Source organism: Camelus bactrianus, chromosome 3 (assembly GCF_048773025.1).
Source record: "Camelus bactrianus isolate YW-2024 breed Bactrian camel chromosome 3, ASM4877302v1, whole genome shotgun sequence".
Classification (NCBI taxonomy): Eukaryota; Metazoa; Chordata; class Mammalia; order Artiodactyla; family Camelidae; genus Camelus; species Camelus bactrianus.
Genome location: NC_133541.1, coordinates 89430477 through 89450920, shown reverse-complemented (window position 1 = coordinate 89450920; position 20444 = coordinate 89430477). Strand labels below are relative to the sequence as shown.

The 20444-nt window shown below is 36.9% G+C and overlaps 1 long non-coding RNA gene and 1 other non-coding gene across 2 annotated transcripts in view; both read right to left on the bottom strand.

The window, feature by feature from the left end:
* The window catches only part of LOC123613288 (uncharacterized), a 47558-nt gene extending 27329 nt beyond the window's left edge, over positions 1–20229 (bottom strand). The window contains exons 1-2 of the long non-coding RNA XR_012502747.1: positions 18264–20229; positions 11389–11457 (exon numbers count right to left, since the gene is read on the bottom strand). This is a non-coding gene — a long non-coding RNA (uncharacterized LOC123613288). The remainder of the gene's footprint in view (positions 1–11388; positions 11458–18263) is intronic.
* TRNAI-AAU (transfer RNA isoleucine (anticodon AAU)) lies at positions 8288–8360 on the bottom strand. Its single transcript has one exon. It is a non-coding gene; the product is annotated as a tRNA-Ile (tRNA).
* Positions 20230–20444: the final 215 nt, after the last annotated feature.

Here is a 20444-nt window from a genome sequence, read left to right as displayed (position 1 = left end):
ACCGCGCAAGTCCATTTCACCTGCCTTCATTAATTAAGGTGGTTTCAAGGCACGCATATCCTCCAAGCAGCACCTAGCCTAGAGATGCTTGCCCAAGTTGTCTTCCAGGAACTTGGAAGTCACACAGTCAGCTGTGTCTAGTTCCAGTTGAGCTGGTTAAGAGTGGACAAGACTACCGGCCCTCCAACCGGGCATGCGTGAGTGTCTGCTTGGTGAGCTTTTTGAAGTCAGAGGGCCCAAAACTCCACCCTCAGATAGTGCTAAGCACCTCCACTTTTGAATGTGCAGAAGCCCGTAGCTTAGTCACGCTTGCGCAGAATGTAGATTACCACACCTTTCCCCTGGCTCCCGTCTCCCCACCCTTCCCGCACCTCAGACCACCATGCTGCTTTATTCTTTAAGTACCCTGAGCCCTTGTCTTTGGGGAGATGGATCTGAGACTTGTTTTTACTTCTCCTGCATGGCTGTCTTGAAAATAAACCCTCTCTTTGCTTCAGACTTCAGCATAGCACTGTTTGGCTTGCTGGGCATTGGGCAAAACAAATTTGGTTCATAGCAGCACTTTGAGAGATTCCTAAACATATTGGGGTTGGGGGTATGGGGACCAAGGGGTAGAAATTGAACTTGGTGATAATCTGAGGTTATATGCAAGTGGGAGACATTGCTTCCACCCCAAATCATCATAAGTAAACTCAGTTACATTATGACGAGAACTGGGCATTTGTGCTGTTGCTCTGAGGTCCTGGAATCTACACTCTGGACATTGACAATGACTTCAAAGATTGTGTCATTAATGACACACCCAATATTTAAACCTTCTTACTGGGAGTTGTCCAGCCTATTTCAACAGATCTCAAGACTAGGATTCACTGTTCTGAAGCACCTCATTCTACATTTGGAAACATTAATAAAATAGGGTCTTGAAAATTAAGCCTGCATTTGTCTCTGTGTAATATGCACCCTTTGGCTCTACAACTTGAGGCAATAAAGGCTAAGTCTAATCTATCCTCTACAAAATACCATCGAAAATGTAAAGGCAGCCAGTCTAGCTGAGGCATCACTCTTCAAAGCTAAACGTTAGTGCTCAGGTTAGTTTGTGCCACTGTTCCTTGTGTGACATGTGTCAAGGATCTCCATGCTCCTGATTTTTCAGAGTACTTTGCAGTTGTCTCTTTTCCTTATAGACACGACATTCAGAATTGAACGTCACGTTTCTGGAGAGAGAGAGCAATTATCATCCCTGGTTTTCTATTAGTGCAGATCAAGATCATAGTTGTTTTTTTTTTTTTTTTTTTTGGTGGAAACCCCAAAATGGGTCTATACTGATATAACCGCTGCCCGCATTCCCTGAATCACTCTGACATGAGCTGCTGCTAAACCCTGCTTTCGCTTTGCTCAAGGCAGCTGCTGGGCTCCTGTGAGACTCAAATGCCCTCAGGGGTAAGTTCTAGCAATAGAGGAAACAGTCTATCCAATATTATTAAGTCTCTGTCTCCAGATTTCAAACAATCTAATGTTTTCAGTCACCAGTTGGATCTTTTCAGAAAAGAATAATTAAGTACCTTTTAAAATGCCAGAGAGGATGACAGTTTCTCTAATGTTTTAGCAATTATGCCTTGCTATGCAAATATAGAAACAGCCTGAGTTAAAGTCATTTTTTTGGTTTTCACATAGAATTTAGGTTTAATGTAGAAGTATCTTTACTATTTCAGTTCTGAAAACAATAGAGTCTTAGGAAAATATAGAATATTTGTATTAAGCTTAAAGACTAATTTTTGAGATCCTGTCAGGAAACCAGCTACTTTCATGATCACAAAGTCTAACTCAAAATAGAAAACTAAAATTCAGTTTAAGTCTTCAAGGGTTTTAAAAAGATTAAAATTAGAGTAAGTGTGTGCAATGTGTAGGAAACCTTACAGGATTTTTCCAAGCACTGAATTGTGGCCCCTTTGTCTAAGTTTAGCTTAGGTAAGTGTTAAAAACCTCAGAGATCAATGTTACACAGGATGTCAGCGCTAAGATCATGGTGCTGGGAACTGCCAGGGCTTGCATATCTGTCCAGCAGAGGAAGTGGAATTTGTCAAGTTCTTACAAATATGCAAGTTTCTAGGTTTTTTAAAAGCCTATTTGGTTCATTTAAGAATTTTACAAATAATTCAGCTGAAACTAGTTTATGAGTTCAAAACACATTACTTCATACTTCATCATTCTTCAGTATTTTAAATCACATTTGGCCTCAAGATAATCATAACCTTATCCAACATGTAATGTCATAAAGGGAAGATTACAGGGTATTTTGGGCCAACTTTTGTGTTTATGTACTTGAAATATTTCATATTTCTAAAAGCAGAGAAAGGCAACATGTTTCATTTGAAAACTTTTTGAAAAAAATACCAAATAATAGAACAAAACTATTGATGTTAAAGTAGTCACCCTGCAAAAAGACAACTGTCTTACTCACGGGTGGGCAGACGGACAGGTTACGTCTAGGACTGGCCGTTCCTCTCCAGCTTCCCTGGAGACCAAGGTCCTGGGTGGAATCTCTGGAGGTGGAGTTTGCAGAGTTATGTGGTGTTCTTTAAAATGCAAGCTGAGAAGTAACTGCAGAGCCCCTCTACCCTTCCCTGTCCTTAAGCTCTGCCTCCTCCTGATGGCCCAACCCCCAGTGGGAACCCATTGGAGGGTGTGTCTCCCCAATACCTAACTCAGTGGGAGATGGCTCCCTGCTTGTGTCTGGTCCAGTCTTGCTCAGAAGAGGGCTCAGTGACAGCTACAGAAAGGCCAGCTGAACCCATGCAGCCAGTGGGGTGGGAGACGGCAAATCCTTTCCTGGGAAAGAGGCTAATCGTTCCCAACAGACAAACAATGGGTAGTAGACTGACTGCTCTGGGTGTCAGAGAGGAGAAGGGGAATGCCCAGACGAGGATAACTGACACGGCGACATGGCAGAGCACAGAATCATCCACTCCTGCCTGGAGACTGGATGGCCTCTGGGAGCTGACCTGCCACTCACACTGGGCCTCCTTGTTCAGACTGAACACCGATGCCTTTCTCTGCCCTGTGTGGTGTCTCCCCTCTTTCTCTCCTTTCCTTCAGTGGAATCTTAATTTGGTCAGAAGGTCAAAAGGGGTGGGTAGCGAGAAGAGCACAGGGAACTATAAAAGTGTATCTGAATTTTTTCAGTCTTTACCGAGACCATTGGCTTTATAACTTCAACATGCCAGTAATGGAACCCACCCTCTGAAGCAAGAGTGATTCATTTGTAGCTGCTGGGAGAGGTCCTCAAGGTACAAGTGAAGAACTTCAGTGAGTGCCAGGCAGGTGGGAAGGAACGGAAACTACGCATTATTTATCCTTTAAGTTTCCTACAACTAAATGACTTTAGAGAGAATGACAATGGATAACCTGTAATTCATAATTAACTAAAAATATTTATATGGATAGTTCTTCTAGGTTCCATACATAAATAAGAAAAAGCACATAAAAAGAAGGTAATACTTAATTAAAATGTATGGGACAGCCACATGTAAATCAGTAAAGTTAGAATACTCCCTTACACACCATACACAAAAATAAACTCCAAATAGCTTAAAGACTTAAACATAAGACAGACCACCATAAATCTCTTAGAGGAGAACACAGGCAAAACATTCTCTGATATAAATTGTCACAATGTTCTCCTAAAGCAGTCTACCAAGGCGATAGAAATAAAGGCAAAAATAAACAAATAGGACCTAATTAAACGTATAAGCTTTTCACAGCAAAGGAAATCGTAAGTAAAACAAAAACACAACCTATGAGCTGGGAGAAAATATTTCCAAACGATATAACTGACAAGGGTTCAATTTCCAGAATATACAAACAGCTCATTACAACACAACAAAAAAACAAACAACCCACTCAAAAGATGTGCAGAAGACCTAAACAGACATTTCTCCAATGAACACATATAAATGGCCAATAGGCACATGAAAAGATGCTCAATGTTGTTAATTATCAGAGAAATGCAAATCAAAAATTTTTTTAACTTTAAAATCCCAGCTATTCCCCACCCTCCACATGTCACCCCAACATCCTACTTCCATTTTCCATTTCCCAGAACAATGCTTTTAAACTGTTTTTGCACATTCTTTTGATACATATCTCTGTGTCTCTAAGTTATGTGCTTACAATATCATTTCTCGAATTCCCAATTTTAGGCATTATCTATTGATTTCGCATTATGGGGAGATGAGGAATTAACATGAGTCTAGCTCTCTCTCTCTCTCTCTCTCTCTCTCACACACACACTTCTCATTCCCCTTGTCTCCAAATAGAGTTATATTTTAAGAGTGCTATATAAGTAACCAAAATTTCATTATTATGACTGTGTAAACACTATTTACCATTGAGCCAGGTGGTATACTTTGAATGTTCTCCCTTTCCTGTACAGCATTCCATCCTGCCCTAACTCCACTCCATTCGCCTAGCTTTAATAATTACCTTTTTTCCCATTTGCGTAATTTTCTCTGCATAGTACAATTGAGCCTTGAACAATGCAGGTGTTAGTGGATGCAGCACTGCCCCTCCCAGTTGAAAGCCTGCCTGTAGTTTATGGTCAGCTCTTTGTACCAGCACTTTCTCCCTATCCATGGTTCCACAGCGACATATTGAACCAACCACGGATGGTGTAGTGTCATAGTACTTACTGTTGAAAAAAATCCACATGTGAAAGTGGACCCATATATTTCAAACCCCTGTTGTTCAAGAGTCAATGTATTTCTTACTAGTTCAAACCTGTCTTAGTCCATTTGGGTTGCTATGACAAAGTACCACAGACTAGGTAGCTTGTAAACAACAGAAATGTATTTCTCACAGTTTTGGAGGCTGGAAACCAGAGATCAGGGTGACAGGATGGTGGAGTAAGGGAGCTCTTCTTGGCTGCAGACTTCTTGTATCCTCACATAGCCAAAAGGGCTAGGCAGCTCTATGGGGTCTCTTTTACAAGAGCACTTATAAAAGCCCCATTCACGAGGGCTCCACCCAAATGACCTAAGTACCTCCCAAAGGCCCACCTTCCTACACCATCACCTTTGGGGGTTAGGATTTCGATATATGAATTTTGGAGGAACACAAACATTCAGACCATAGCAAACCCTAAACATTCCTCAATTTTGGAATTCTCTTCTCTGTAAGGTCAGATACGCTAGATATTCAGTCAGCTCCTTCTCTGTGCAGAAGTCCCTCCTGGAACTTCCCAATGAGGGCGTGTCAGGATAGGTGGCTTCCAGGTCTGCTGAGGGGGTCTTGCTCTGGGATCTCCCTTGACCATCCTTCTGGAGAACACTTTCGTCTCTCTACTGTGTTGAATCCTTGGTTTCTCAGAACATATATCTTCTTCTATCTTGGTTTACTCTCTTGTTAAAGCCACATCCACCGTTAGCCTCCTGAGAAATGGTGCATGAATACCTTCTCCTTTTCACTGCTGTATGGTAGTTCACTGTGTGAACGTAACACAGTTGTTTTTTCTTTTTCATTTTATTGTTGACAGGCTTTTGAATTATTTCTAGTTTGGGAATATTACCAACAGCGCTGACATAAAGATTCTAGTGCGTGTCTTGTGGTGACTTTGTAAGAATTTTTATTGGGTATAACTTAGGAGTGAAATGTCTGGTATAGAAGATACATATGTTCAGATTTAATAGATATTGCCAGAAAGCTTTCCAAAGTTGTTGTACTAATTTATAGTTCCACCAGGAATGTCTGCGAATCCCAGTTTCCCTACAGTCTTGGCAACCCTTGGTTTTTCTTCCTTATTAATAGTAGCCATTTTTGTGGGTATGTAATGGTACCTCACTGCGGTTTTAATTAACATTTCCCTGACTACTAATAAAGTTATAAAACTTCTCATATGCTTACTGGCTATTTGGATATCTTCTTTTGTGGAGTCATAGTTTAAATCATGTTCCTATTTTTCTATTAGGATTGTCTGTCATTTTCTTATTGATTTATAGAAAATATTATATATTCCAGATAAATGTCCTTTATCAGATAGATGTACATATAATGAATATCTTCTCTCTGTGAATTGCTTTCATCATCTCTTAATGGTGTCTTTTGGTGAATAGAAGTTTTAAATATTAATATAGCCCATAATTTTTTTCTTTAACAATTAATGCATTTTAGGTACTGTTTAAGATATCTTACCCTCTTCCAAGATCAAGAAGATATTCTCCTATGTTATCCTCTAAAAGCTTTGTTTTATCTCTCATCTGGAATTGCATCTGGAAAAACATTTTCTGTATATATTGAAATGTTTCAGTATGGTGAAATATTTCAATACATTGTCTCATGTTGGCTCAACCTTGTATTTCTGGAGGAAACCCTAATTGATGATGAGACATTATCTTTGTTACATATTGCTAAATTCAGTCTGCAAATATTTTCTTGAGATTTTTATTGTCTTTATGTTAATATTTGGACTTAAATTATGTTTTTCTCTTATACTTTCTTTAAGTATCAAGATTATACTAGTTTATTAACATGTTATGGGAAGGATTTATTATTTTTCTGTGTTCTAGAATAAGATTGTAATTACCTGGCATCTGAATTTTTGGTAAAACTTGCTTGTAAAATCATTTGGACCAAGTTGTTTGGTTTATTTTGCAGGGAAAGCTTTTAAATTACTGACTCAATTTCTTTTATAGTTATAAGACTATTTGGTTTCTCTATTTTGTTTTGATCTACTTCATTAAATTGTATTTTATATACATTTATCTATTTTGTGAAAAATTTTAAATTTATTAGTATAACATTACTTTCAATTTTTCCTTCCTTAGTAATCTCTCCTACAAATATACTTTTCATTCATAATATTGTCTATGTCTTCTTTATTTTTTTCTTGATCTATTTTGCAGAAGGTAGTCAAATTTTTGCTATTTTCAAAGAATCCTTTTAATTTAGAAATTCACTATTTTTTAAAATATTGAGATGTGACTTATATGTGCTACAGACAAAGACTGTGGTCTTTTTTGGACAGTTTTTGTGCTTTATTGTGTGGCCTGGCACATACCCTAATCTTAAAGTGTTTCATATGCACTCAAGAAGATTGTATCTGATTGTATGCCCATTAGATCTGGCTTACTAATTGTGTTGTTTAAATCTTTTATTGTCCTGCTGATTTTCTCCTGCGTGAAGTACCATTTACTGAGAGAGATATATTAAAATCTCTTGAAAACAGATAAACAAGTTTATACTGTATAGCATAGGGAAATATATTAAATAACTTGTAGTAGCTCATGGGGAAAAAGAGTATTGAAATGAATATATGTGCATTCATGTATGCTTGAAGAATTGTGCTGTACACCAGAAACTGACACAACATTGTAAACTGACTATAAACTCAATAAAAAAAAGAAAGAAAAAGTTAAGGGGCTTATGAAATGCGAGTGCCATAATATGTAAATGTTCGTAAAGTCAAATATACACTAATGGAAAGAAAAAAGATATTGTGTCTACCATGATATATACCCATTTAAAAATGAATTCCTACTTTAGCACAAAACATGTCACTCATAGGTTATTGTGTTCAGTAAGTTAATAGTACCTGAAACAAAATAAACATTATTCAAGTTTGTTGTCAAAAAAAAAAATCTCTTGGATGGTGGATTATTGTGCTAGTGCTAATAAATTCTGCTTTCTATATTTGGTGCAATGTTAATAAATACAGAAAAGTTTAGAACTTGCATATCTTCTACTTGTATATCAATTCATTGAGACTTTTGTTAATATGTAGTGATCTTTTTAAACTCTGGTAATGCTTTTTCCCTAAAAGTCTATCTGATATTATTATAGCCCCCTCAGTTTTAAATATTATTTGTATATATTTTTTTCATATTTGAAATGTATGGAACTTTAAATCATTCTACTAGGGGAAAAAAGTATTTTTTTCTTTTTGGCTTTTAAGTTTTATCAAGACATAAGTTACATACCATAAAGGTCATCCAATTAAAGTATACAGTGCAATAGTTTTCACAGAATTGTGCCACCATCACTACAATATAATTGTGGAACATTTTCATCACTCCAAAAAGACCACCCATTAGTAGTCACTCCGCACTCCCCCTATCCTGCAGCCCCTGGTAACCACTATTCTATTTTCTTTCTCTATAAATTTTACTATTCTAGATATCTCATGTAAGGGGAATTATACAGCATTTGTCCTTTTGTGTCTAGTTTATTTCACTTTTGTTAAACTTAGTTTTATTTGGGGGATGGAAGTAATTGGGTTTTTATTTATTTGTTTTCATGGCAGTACTGGGGATTGAACTCAGGACCCTGTGCATATTAAGCACACACCCTACCACTGAGCTATACCCTCCCTCAAGGCTTATTTCACTTAGCATAATGTTTTCAATGTTTGTCTATGTTATAGTTATAGCATGTATCAATACTTCATTCCTTTTCTTTGGCGAATGCTACTTTTTTGTGTGGATATGCACATTTGTTTATTCATTCATTAATTGATTTGGGATTGGGTTAGTTCTACCTTTTGGCTATTATGCTGCTATGAATATTCATGTGCAAGTTTTGTGAGTACTTATGCTTTCCACACGTATGTATCTTTTGGGTAGATGCCTAGGAGTGAAATTGGTGGGTCTTATAGGAAGTCAGTGTTTACATTTTAAGGAACTGACAAACTGATTTCTAAACTATTTTCATCATTTTACTGTCCCACCAGTAGTGTTGAGGGTTTTGCACTTCTCCACATCTTCAACAACACCTATTACAATCTGTCTTTTTGATGATGGCTATTGGAGGGTATAATAGTTCAGGCTGCCATAACAAAACACCATGGACTGAATGGCTTAAATAACAGGAAGATTTCTCTTAGTTCTAAAGGCTGGGAAGTCCAAGATCAAGGTGGTTCCTGGTGAGACTCTCCTCCATATCACTGTGTGCTCACATGACCTCTCTGTGTGCTCAAAAAGAGAAAGCTCTGGTCTCTTCCTCTTCTCATGAGGACACTAATCCTATAGAATTAGGGCTTTGTCCTTATGCCCTTATTTAATCTTAATTACTTTCATAAAGGCTCTATTTCCAAATTTAGTCACAAAGGGGTTAGAGCTTAAACATATAAATTTTGGGAGGATGCAATCATTCAGTCCATAATATAGGAAGTAAAGTAATATCTCATTGTGAATTTCATTTGCACTTCCCCAATACTAATGATGCTGAGCATCTTTTCATGTGTTTATTAGCCTTTCATGTCCCTTCTTTGGGGAAATGTCTATTCAAATCCTTTGTCCATTTTAAAATGGGATTTTGTCTTATTATTGAATTGAGTTTTTTATATATTCTAGGTACAATTCCTTTATCAGATATATGGTTTGTAAAAGCATATATTTTCTAAAGTAATAATTTTAATTATAAAGATTCCCCAAACCATGAAATTCTCCAAGTATCAGAATTATTTTTTAAAAAAGCAAGGAAAACAAATTACATCATGAAAGAATTTCAAATTATAAAAGAAAATGACAGAAAAAAGACCAAATATGTCAGTCATATCAAAAAATGAAAATGTGCTTACTTACTTTATAGAAATATAAAGACTTTTAGATCAGAGCACAAGGCATGAACCCAAGCTCTAAAGTACATAAAAGAAACACACCTAGAACAAAGTGATTCACAGAGGTTGAAAATAAGAGGAAGGGCAAAAGTAAATAGGCAAATGCAAATAAAAAGAAAGCAGGAGCTGCAATCTTAATATCAGGTAATAGAAATTCATACCAAAAAACCATGAAATGAGACCAACTAGGGCTACTTATAGAACGATACAATTTAAATGATGATATAACAGTTGTGGTATATTGCACTTTTTTAAAGCATGGTAGCAGTATTCAAAGAGCAGAAATTACAGGAGATACAAGGGGAAGTAGAAACACCTACATTAGGAGACTTCAATTTTCATCTGAGTCCAAGGCAGATCAAAGAAATTTTGAAAAGGATGTGAGGATACAGACAACATAAATAACATGATAAGGTAGAGGTGGTGAATATATTGTATTTCATTGAATGTAAGATGCTGTCACTTGTAAAGGTCGTTTTTTAATACAGCACTCAGAAAATAAATTCTATCAATTCAACCCTGACACAGTGCCCTAATTATGGCCCTGCAAAATGCATGATGTCTCACTACCCTCTGCTTGTTATGAAATTTATTTCATCTATTTTGAGGGATTTGGCAATTACTCCTAAATAAATTTGCTTTTATCGGTGAATAATTCTCACATATGTCTCAGGAACAAAATGCCACAGAAATTCGTCTACTCACAAGTACTGTCCTTTATTGTATTAAGATTCTGTCAAGTCTTAATTTTTTTGGAAGAAAATATGAATTGTAGTAATTCTTTCATAAATAATATTTGCTTTACTAATATCAAATTTGCACTTTTTTAAGCTTTTCTGTGCACCCAATAACTTTTAGTTTCAATGCCAAAACATACTGTAACCTTTTCAACCACATTTAAAATGGTAATTAAGCCGAACATGTATGAGGCCAGCAATGTAGACATAACTCAGTTCAAGTGTCAATGATGTAAACAGCTGTGACCACGTCTGTACATGTGCCAGCAGTAACAACTGAATTATGACTACCATCTGGCCTCAAGTACTGCAAGATGCCAAAACTGAAAGATGAATCTCAAGCAGGGATTTTAAAATGTAAAAGAAAGAAATTATGACTAGATTCAATGAAACATGGTATGCTGTATTCCCTTAAAATAGATAATACACTGTCATTTCAAGTGCCCGTTGAAAATTGACTACATATTGTGGTCAGGTCCACAAAAAAACCTGAACAAATTTTGATCAGTAGAAATAATACAGGCCACATTCTCTAATTATAATACAAGAAAACTATGCTTACTGAAGTTGTCACAAACTAAAGGCCCTTCTACTGAAATATGCAAAGATAAGAAATTCTCTTAGGTAACTCTTGTTTATTTATTTATTTATTTTGGTGGGAGGAGGTAATTAGGTTCATTTATTTATTTATTTATTTTTAGAGGAGGTACTGGGGATTGAACCCAGGACCTCATCCAGCTAAGCAGGAGCTATATACCCTCCCTCTCCTTAGGTAACTCTTATCCCTCTTACGATCAAGAGGGATATACTAAAATACTAGGCAACCACAAAAAGTGGAGATGAGACTGGTGCACTCAAAGTTAAAGTATATTGAAATTCTTGAATTGTTCAGGAGGAAAATCAAATCATCAGTTTTTGACTTTGTCTGATAATATAAGAACATTTAAATTTTAGGGATTACCAATGAAAAAAATAAATTGCATGTATACTTTCCCAACCAGTAGAAGAGAAAGGAGCAATCAGGACCAATGTCAAGAAACTTACCCTCTGTGTTTTCTTCTGGGAGTTTACAGTTTCAGATCTTATATTCTTTAATCCATTTTGAGTTGATTTCTGTGTAAGGTGTAAGAGAAGGGTCCAGTTTTATTCTGCACGTGGCTGCTTAGTTTTCCCAACACCATATATTGAAGAACCTCTCCTTTACCCATTGTATATTCTTGGCTCCTTTGTTATAAATTAATTTACTATAAATACATGGGCTTACTTCTAGGCTTTCTTTTGGTTCCACTGATCGATATGTTTATTTTTATGAGAGTACCATACTGTTTTGATCCCAGTCAGACTGAATTAAGTCCCATCCTAATGGCCTCTTTTTAACTTAATCACATCTTAAAAGCCCTGTCTCCAAATACAGTCCCATTCTAGGGTAGTGGAGGTCAGGGCTTCAACGTATGAATTTTGAGGGAACACAATTCATCCCATAACACAATTTATAATAAAATATTATGTAATTTTTTAGACACAAATGAACTCATTTACAAACAGAAACAGATTCACAGATACAGAAAACAAACTTATGGTTATTGGAAGGAAGAGGATGGGAAGGGATAAAGTAGGAGTTCGAGATTTGCAGATACTAACTACTATGTATAAAATAGATAAACAACAAGTTTATACTGTATAGTACAGGGAACTAACTATATTCAATATCTTGTAGTAACCTATAATGAAAAAGAATATGAAAACAAATAAATGTATGTTCATGTATAACTGAAACATTATGCTGTACACAGGAAATTGACACAACATTGTAAACTGACTATACTTCAATAAACAATAAAAAAACAAAAAATAATAAAATCTGTATCTGAAGCTCAAAAGAAAAAGAATAAAAAAGTATATAATTTTTTAGTATATGAGCCAAAAGGCATGATGACATTATCACAGTGCTTCTCAAACTTTAGCTGTCCATGTGAATGCCCTGGGGATCTTGCCAAAAATGCAGATCCTGGGAGAAGCATATAGCTCAGTAGTAGAGTACATGCTTAGCACGCATTAGGTCCTGGGTCCAATCCCCAGTACCTCCGTTAAAAAAATACACACACACACACACCCCCATACACACACACACAAGTAAATAAATAAATAAATCGAATAACCATTCCCCCACAAAAAAAAAAAAGAAAGAAAAAAGGGGAAAAAAGGACAAAAAATGCAGATCCTGATTCAGTAGTTCTAGAGGGGGCTGAGATTCTCCAATTCCAACAAGCTCCCCAGTGAGGCTGAGGCTGCTGGCCCTGGGACCATACCTGGATATGAAGTAGTCAGATCCTTGCAAGTACTTGTCATCAATAGGATAGGATTTAAGAGAACTAAGAAGATATTCCATACAAGAAAAACAGAAAATGAAATAGCAGGGGAACAAATGTGATCCGTATTCGTAGATAAGAGGAAGAAATTTAAACGATGGATAACGTGCCAAGATAACATACTGTCTTAATGGAGAAAATAAGGAGGTATTTTATTCTCACAAATGCATAAGTGAATAGTGTTAATGTTCACACCTACCAGGGCTGTCAGACAGATCTGCAAAACACTTTTATGCCATTACATAATTTTAATGCTACTACAAGTGACATGATAGGATGCCTACCAAGTTCTTAAAAAAAGGGCAATTATTCAATAAATACCAGTAGCTTCCTTTCCAGTTTATTTATTAAGAGTTTTTTAAGAATTATAATCATAGATCATATAGGAAGGAAGCTCAGAGTTATTTAGCAAATCATTCAAAGACTATGTCTTTCATCCATTTGTGTTGTCTTCTCCACAATACCTTACCCTAAATTACACGGTATTTTTGGTAACTTCTTGGAAAAGCAGCAACAATGATAATAACAAGCTCTTCATTATTCAAATCTACCAAAGTACCACTGATTTATATTTGTAGTGGGTTTACTCATCATGCAGAAGGTACAGGCCCTAGCAAAACCTGACACATTCACTAGGGACTTACCACTAAAAACCTCAGGGATTTGGATAGCCAGTGAACTCTGAAAGTTCTTCTCTTACTAACTGGAAATACAGGAACAACAGCTTCTATTCTTCTTGAACCTGTTTCACCCAAGTCTGGGCGTCTTTTACCCTCCATTCTAAGCACAACACCCCTGAAGGCACTTTGTTTAAATCCACACCGTCTGCAGGATTTTGTAGTATTTTCTGTGGAAGATGGGATTGTATTTTGTATCATAATTTTCATGCCTAATTACCCTATTCTGAATGAAGTAACTTCTGGAGACCATCTGCTCAGAAGACTAACTGGATGAACACTTCAAAGGAAATATATGAAAAGGGTAATGGATGGGGTAAGCTCAGCAACAGTGAGACAGACAAGAGCGTATCTGGTTAATTTGGAAGGTCTCATCAGATGATCGTTTACCACAGCACCGGTGTAAAATTATGTAGCGTGTGTATCAGGTCTATAATTTGCAAAGCTACAGTCTTGCCAACAAATTGGTAAACTCTGGCTTATTTGTCCATGATGAAGCATTTGACCTTGAGACCAAAATCTAGATAGATTAGTAGCATCAAAAAATTAACTCTTCATAGCCTTAGTAAACTGTGAAAAAAATATTCTTACAGGAAGTTCCTAGATTCACAAGATGCTCTTTTGATATAAACTAAAGCCAATGTTTTTACCAATGTCTGTCACCATCGTGCTTCCAAACAGTAAAGCAAAGGGGTCACATTTTAATTATTTGCTACATCTGAGTTTAAGACCTATCTGTGTACTGTGATGACAAACTGGTGTGATTGTATAGTAAAATCTGGAGACTAGGCCACAAAGTATTGTCAACGGTTGTCTCTGGAAGCTGGGCTTATATGTATTTTTTTTTTCTTTTTTGCAGGGTGGGGAAGGTAATTAGTTTCTTTGATTCATTCATTCATTCATTTACTTACTTATTTATTTATTTTTAATGGAGGTACTGGAGAGGAATGAACCCAGGACCTCATACATGCTAAGCACACAATCTACCACAGAGCTATACCCTTCTCCCTGGGATTCTGTGTAATCTTTATTTGTTCTTTTTTCTTTTTAAATTCTTTTCAGTGAGTATGTCTTACTTTCATAATCAGAAATAAATAAATACAACTTATTTTTAAAAACATAATGCATTCCTAGCAGAACGTTGACCAAAGCTGCTTGTTTAAACACTTCTTACTGAATGGAAGTAAATACCATCCTGTAATAAGAAGTGCAGAGAAAATAATGCATTGGAAAGATTAAAACCACAACTATGCCCAGCATTACCTAGTAAAATAAAAGTTTTAGATGTTAGGCAAATAAAACATCTGGCAATAAAAGTCATAACGGAATTTTAAAACTTTACTATTAAGTTTAAAACTAATTTCCTTTTTTTTTTTTTTTAAGATTTTGTGCCATGAGAGCACTTTAAATCCCTGTTTAAAAACCTTTCTCAGTTAGAACATCTTGTAGGTAAGGTCTATAAACTGAACATTGTGTCACCTTCCTGCCAAATTGATATAAGTGTGAATTAACCAATGTGAGGGTATTTGGAGGGGTGCCTTTGTGGGTTGACTAGGCCATGAGGGTGAAGCCCTCATGAATGGCATTAATTCCCTTAAAAAAGAGACCGCAGAGAGCTCCCTCTCCTTTCCTCAGTGTGAGGACACACTGAAAAGACGTTTGACACAAACAAGACACCAAATCTGCCTGTGCCTTGATCTTGGACTTCTCAGCCTCCAGAACTGTGGGAAATAAATTTTTCATGTTTCTAAGCCCCCCATGGTATTCTGTTATCACAGCCTGAACAGACTGAGACAGCAAGGGTTAAGTCCTTCTCTTTAGATGGTCTCTCAGGAATCCTTTCTGCGGTAGTTGTAATGTGGGTTGTGGCGACAGCCAACTGCCTGAGACCACTGGGTCTCCATGGGTCTCAGAGTCAGGTGGGCCCGCTCTCTTCCTACCTTTCCCACATGGGCATACTTCCTTCCCTACACACATGGTATCTAGCAGGAGTTCTCAAAGAGGGGTCCTGGGATAACTGAGGGTCCCAAAGACCTTTTGGGGAGGGTCTGTGAGGTTGAATCTATCTGCATAATAATAAGACACTATTCATCTTTTTCATTCTCATTCTTACCCTAGTGTACACGGTGTTTTCTGAAGACTATGTGTTAAGTGATAACAGCATCAGAGTAAAAGCAGAAGCAGCTATGAGACTCCAGCTGCCTTCAATTAATCAAGACATTATAGAGATGTACAAATTTGGTCACTCTTCTCATATTTAAGAAAAACAGTTATTTTTCTTAAAAAACATGTTAACATGTGAGTTTATTATTATTCATTTTGGTTCGAATGTGTAATTTTGCTTAAACTAATTAATAAATTAATTCAGTGGGACAGATTTATAAGCCAATACATGAGACTCTGCCACCAACTAAAAAGTATATAGTAAGGCTTCAGTCTGACAAGTACTAGGAAACACTGTCTTTTGTCTTGTTTTTCACAGCTACGATCATTAGCCTAGACTGTCGTCTATGTAATGCTTGTGTGCAGGAATTGACAATGGTAGAATGTCACGTTATAGCCTAATACAGTCAGTGGTGTGTGAACAATTAAAGACCTGATGACCCACCAATTACATCAAGCCAAAAGAGAATTATCATTTGGGGGAGGGATAAATTGGGGGTTTGGGATTAGCAGATACAAACTAGTATATATAAAGTAAACAACGAGGTCCTAATGTATAGCACAGGGAACTATATTCAATATCTTGTAATAACCTATAATGAAATATAATATATATATGTATATATATGACTGCATCACTATGCTGTACACCAGAAACTAACACAACATTGTAAATCAGCTAAACTTCAATTAAAAAAAGAGACAACTATGAAAAGGAGTATTTGTATGTACATGTATGACAAACATTATGCTGTACACAGCATAATTAACACAACATTGTAATCTGACTATACTTCAATAAACAAAACAAAACAAAAAAGAGAATTATCATTTTTTAATGATATAATTCAGGGAGAAGACACAGTTAATATGTGTACTTAGATATATGAAATTTTGTCATTTTCATTATGAAAATTTTAAAATATAACAACACTAGAAAGTGTAGCATATTAAACCCCAGGTGTCCATCCCCAGCTTCAACAATTACTAATATTTTACCAATTTTTTATCTACCCCATTGCCTTTCTGTCCCTCTTTTTAGTTGCAGTATTTAAAACAAATCCCAGATGTTATTTCACTTACAAATAATTCAATATGAATTGGTGAAAGACTTTTAAATTATATCTACTAAAATGGTAAATAATTTCTAGATATAATCTAATATGCAGTCCATGTACCACTTTCCCTGATCATCTCAAAACTATTCATTTAGCAGGGGAGGGTAATAGCTCAGTGGTAGAGGGCATGCTTAGCATGCATTAGGTCCTGGGTTCAATCCCCAGTATCTCCATTTTAAATCCAAACCAAACAAAAAAACCAGTTATTCATTTGCAGTGGTCTTTTTTTTTTTTTTTTCTTTTCCTCACGATTCAAATGAGTTCCACTGATTTTATCTCTTAAATCTCTTTTAATCACATTTGTTTTTTGGTAAATCCAGGTAATATATGAATATTTTAATTTCATAATTAAGAAAAGAGACACAAGAAAAAGATAAGAATGCCAAACTATTTTAAAAGGTAATGGATTCAAATTAGATGCAGCTAAGAATCTGTAACTAAAATTAGACAGGGAGACAAAATACGGCATTTCATTCAAAACAGAGTTGTAAATTACTTTCTCAAGTCACAGTTACTGTGCTTATTTCTCTTTCCTCCTCTGTTACCTGAAGGAGAATGGGTGCTTTCAAGGAACCCCCTGGATGAGATGGGAACACCAGGAAGTCAAACTGAAGTCAGAGTAGTCTATTTAAAGAGTGCTACCCAGGGAACTATGAATGAATTTTGAATTATACCCAAAGGACTTCATTTTCTAATTCGGTTCCGCAAAAGTGTACTGAAAACTGGCTATGTAATGGCTCTGCACTTGAAGCAGTGGAGGTCGTGAAGGAAAACAAAACCAGACCCTACTTTTATGGAAAAAGTTTCAAAGGAGAATTGAGGTGTAGTAGGAAAAGTGGCACATGTGTAAGAAAGCTCAAGCTTTTCCAGGTAATTACGTTAGAGTCGGATGTGTGAAATAGGTACTAGGAAATTAAGGCTGCAAAATGCAAATTTGAGCTTAGTTTTAAGAGAGGCCAGTCTTCGGTTACACATAATCATATATGCAATAGGAAACCACTGAGAAGGATTGAGCAGAAATTAATATGATGAGAAATGGATTTTAAATGCCCAGTCTATTAGCATGTCTAAGATGTACTGAGGCTGGAAAGGCAGTTTAGAATCTAATGCTCAGTGTCAGTGAGAGAGTTTGAAGTAAGTGACAGTGGCCCTAGAAAGGAATGAAAACCTTGTGTATCTTGAATAAACATAAACTGGCAAATAATTGGCTTTAGAAGATAAAAGGTGGATGGGATGTAGGGGCAGATGGTGTTGAGATTTTAAGTCTGGGTGATCCTTAAATCCTGGGTGATGTCTATCCTAGACATCTTATGGGACCAGGTCTTGGATCCTTCCACATGTCCTCTGTTGGTCTGATACCTTTGTATGTAAGGAGACATGAGTTTTTCCACAGATCCTCAGCAGAGAAATCCAGCAATGCCTTAGCTCTCGGTGCTTAAGGAAATAACCATTCCCCTTATGCAATAATAGGAGTGCAAGGAATCAATAGTCCAACACTGGGAGCCAGGTTTGTGGGGAGCTGACCAGAGCCAAACGCTTGGTAAAGAGGCTGAGGAAATCATCTGCCTTTTCTGTCCCTTAAAGTGACTTACCAGATGTCATTGCTCGAGCTGCAGCTCCCTAGAACTTGACAGAAGTTTGCATGGCTATTCAGAAAGACAACCCAACAGCTTAGATTGAATCCAGCAGCTCCTCCAACCTCTGAGAACCGCTTATCATCCTCACCTGTGAGAAAATCAGCCTAATGAAAATATGCATATTCTACAATGGGTAAGACTAAAGGCAGCCCAGGAAAAGGTCGGAGAAAGTGCCAGATACTTTCCAATGCCTTCCTTATCTACACTTGTCCTAGCTTTCTTACACAAACACCAGGAGATTAGTTAAATACCCTTCACAGTAAAAAAAAGAAAGAAAGAAAAAAAACCCCCTATATGATTCAGACACAGAATGTCAGACATAGAATGTTTACCAGGGAAATAGAATTATCTGTAGTAGCCAGCAGAAATTTTTCTTTGATAATTTTGTGCCCTCTAAATGACTTTCTTTAGGTTTGTTAATTTTTTTAAAAAAATAATTACTGAAGCCAGTAAACAAAGTTTTATTGAAACTAAGCCATGCCTATTTGTGAAGGAAACAAAGTTTCAATCAGCCTATAGCTTACTGTCGGATTCAGTCTCAGCCCGGGCCATGTGTCACTGACATAGCCATGGCCAAGTGCCCTGGAGTGTTTCTTGCCTTGCCAAACACAGCCATTTCCCACTGGGCCCATTTGGCCCCATTTCCCCTTCCTCTGAAACAAATCATCCCCAATTACTGCCTCAAATGAATGGAGTATTTGAGCTATTTGAGGTAACTGGACCATATCTAGAGCCAAAAGCAAAAAATCTAGTGTCTTTGACTCATCTCCAAATATTGAAGTCCAATAATAAAATATACTCTGTGATTAAAGGGTTTACTATAAGTTAAGTTTAGTGCAATATTTAATGCACTAAAGATCTGTGCTCCCACTTCTCCTGACCTATAAAGAGCACTGCTCTACATTCCTTAAAGAGATTTGATTTTAATGCAATACAGGTCAGAGCAGTGTTCCCTAGATGTGATTAATACTGTCTCCCAAATGCCCACCATGCTTTGTACTTTTTTCTTAGTGGTAGGAGGCACAAGGTGCAGTAACTTGCCCTTTACCAGAAAGGAGAAGTCCTGCTATGCACCAGAACATTGTGCTCTTAAAAACATCACCAATGTGGCGGGCTTCTTCTTTTTTTTAGGATTCATCTCCCACCTTCTTAAGTGCATGTGTCTTACCAGCATCCCAGCGTCCTTACCATTTCCTTCTTATCAGGTTCACTGAACATGATGGCATGGATATCGTGGACCAATGTGCAATTCTCTGGAATGGCTACATGATCCACGGCCCTGTGGACTACATTATGACAGACAGTAGAAGAGTCAAAGAAACCTTGAGGTAAAGTTGTGAATGTATAGTATTGTTCCTTCCTTATGAATGCACATAGCTTATGATTCACCTTTCTGATGGGAGTAGAAAAGAATAAATATGCTGGTTATGGCTGTACAGCACAGATCAAAGTATGTTAATCTGTTCTGATAAAGAGCTCACCTTCAATCAAGCATCTTTAGTTGGGGCTACTATTTGACTGAGTTTCAGGTAGTCCCTGTCTTGTGCCACAATTCGTTTGGTTTTTGAAGAGGTCAAGCTGTTGAATGAAGTGGGGCTACGTGGGAACGACTGTCTCTCCATCCCTTAAGTCCTTGAGGAGGGCACCAATGTCTGCCATTCCCCCTAGGATACAATATTGTTTTCATAGTATTGCTGCTTATTTGTTTGCATTTTTAACTTTTTATTTTGAAACAACTATAGACTCCCAAGAAGTGGCAAAAATCATATAAGCCTTCCTGTGAACTAAGCCTTCCCCTGTTTTCCTCCTGCATGTTAATTGCCAGCATTATTGCTCAATTTCATGCAGCCTTTTCCACCCATGTTTTGTCTCAGTTTGCTGCAGGTTAAAATTTTAGCAATGGCACCACCCCAAGTGCAAGTCAAGGATTAATAATAGTTTGTGCACCACCAATGATGAGGTTCTCATTGCCATCTAGTGGAGGAGTTATCCAATGCCAAATCTGGATCTAGTAGGTTTCCTGGGACCATTTCTGTCACCAGTTGTCTTAGATTATGTTCCCTGTGAGCAGAGCCGGAGGTGGGAATTCCTGCTTAAATGATCTTAAGGAGAAACCTACTGGGAACTGAAACAGCA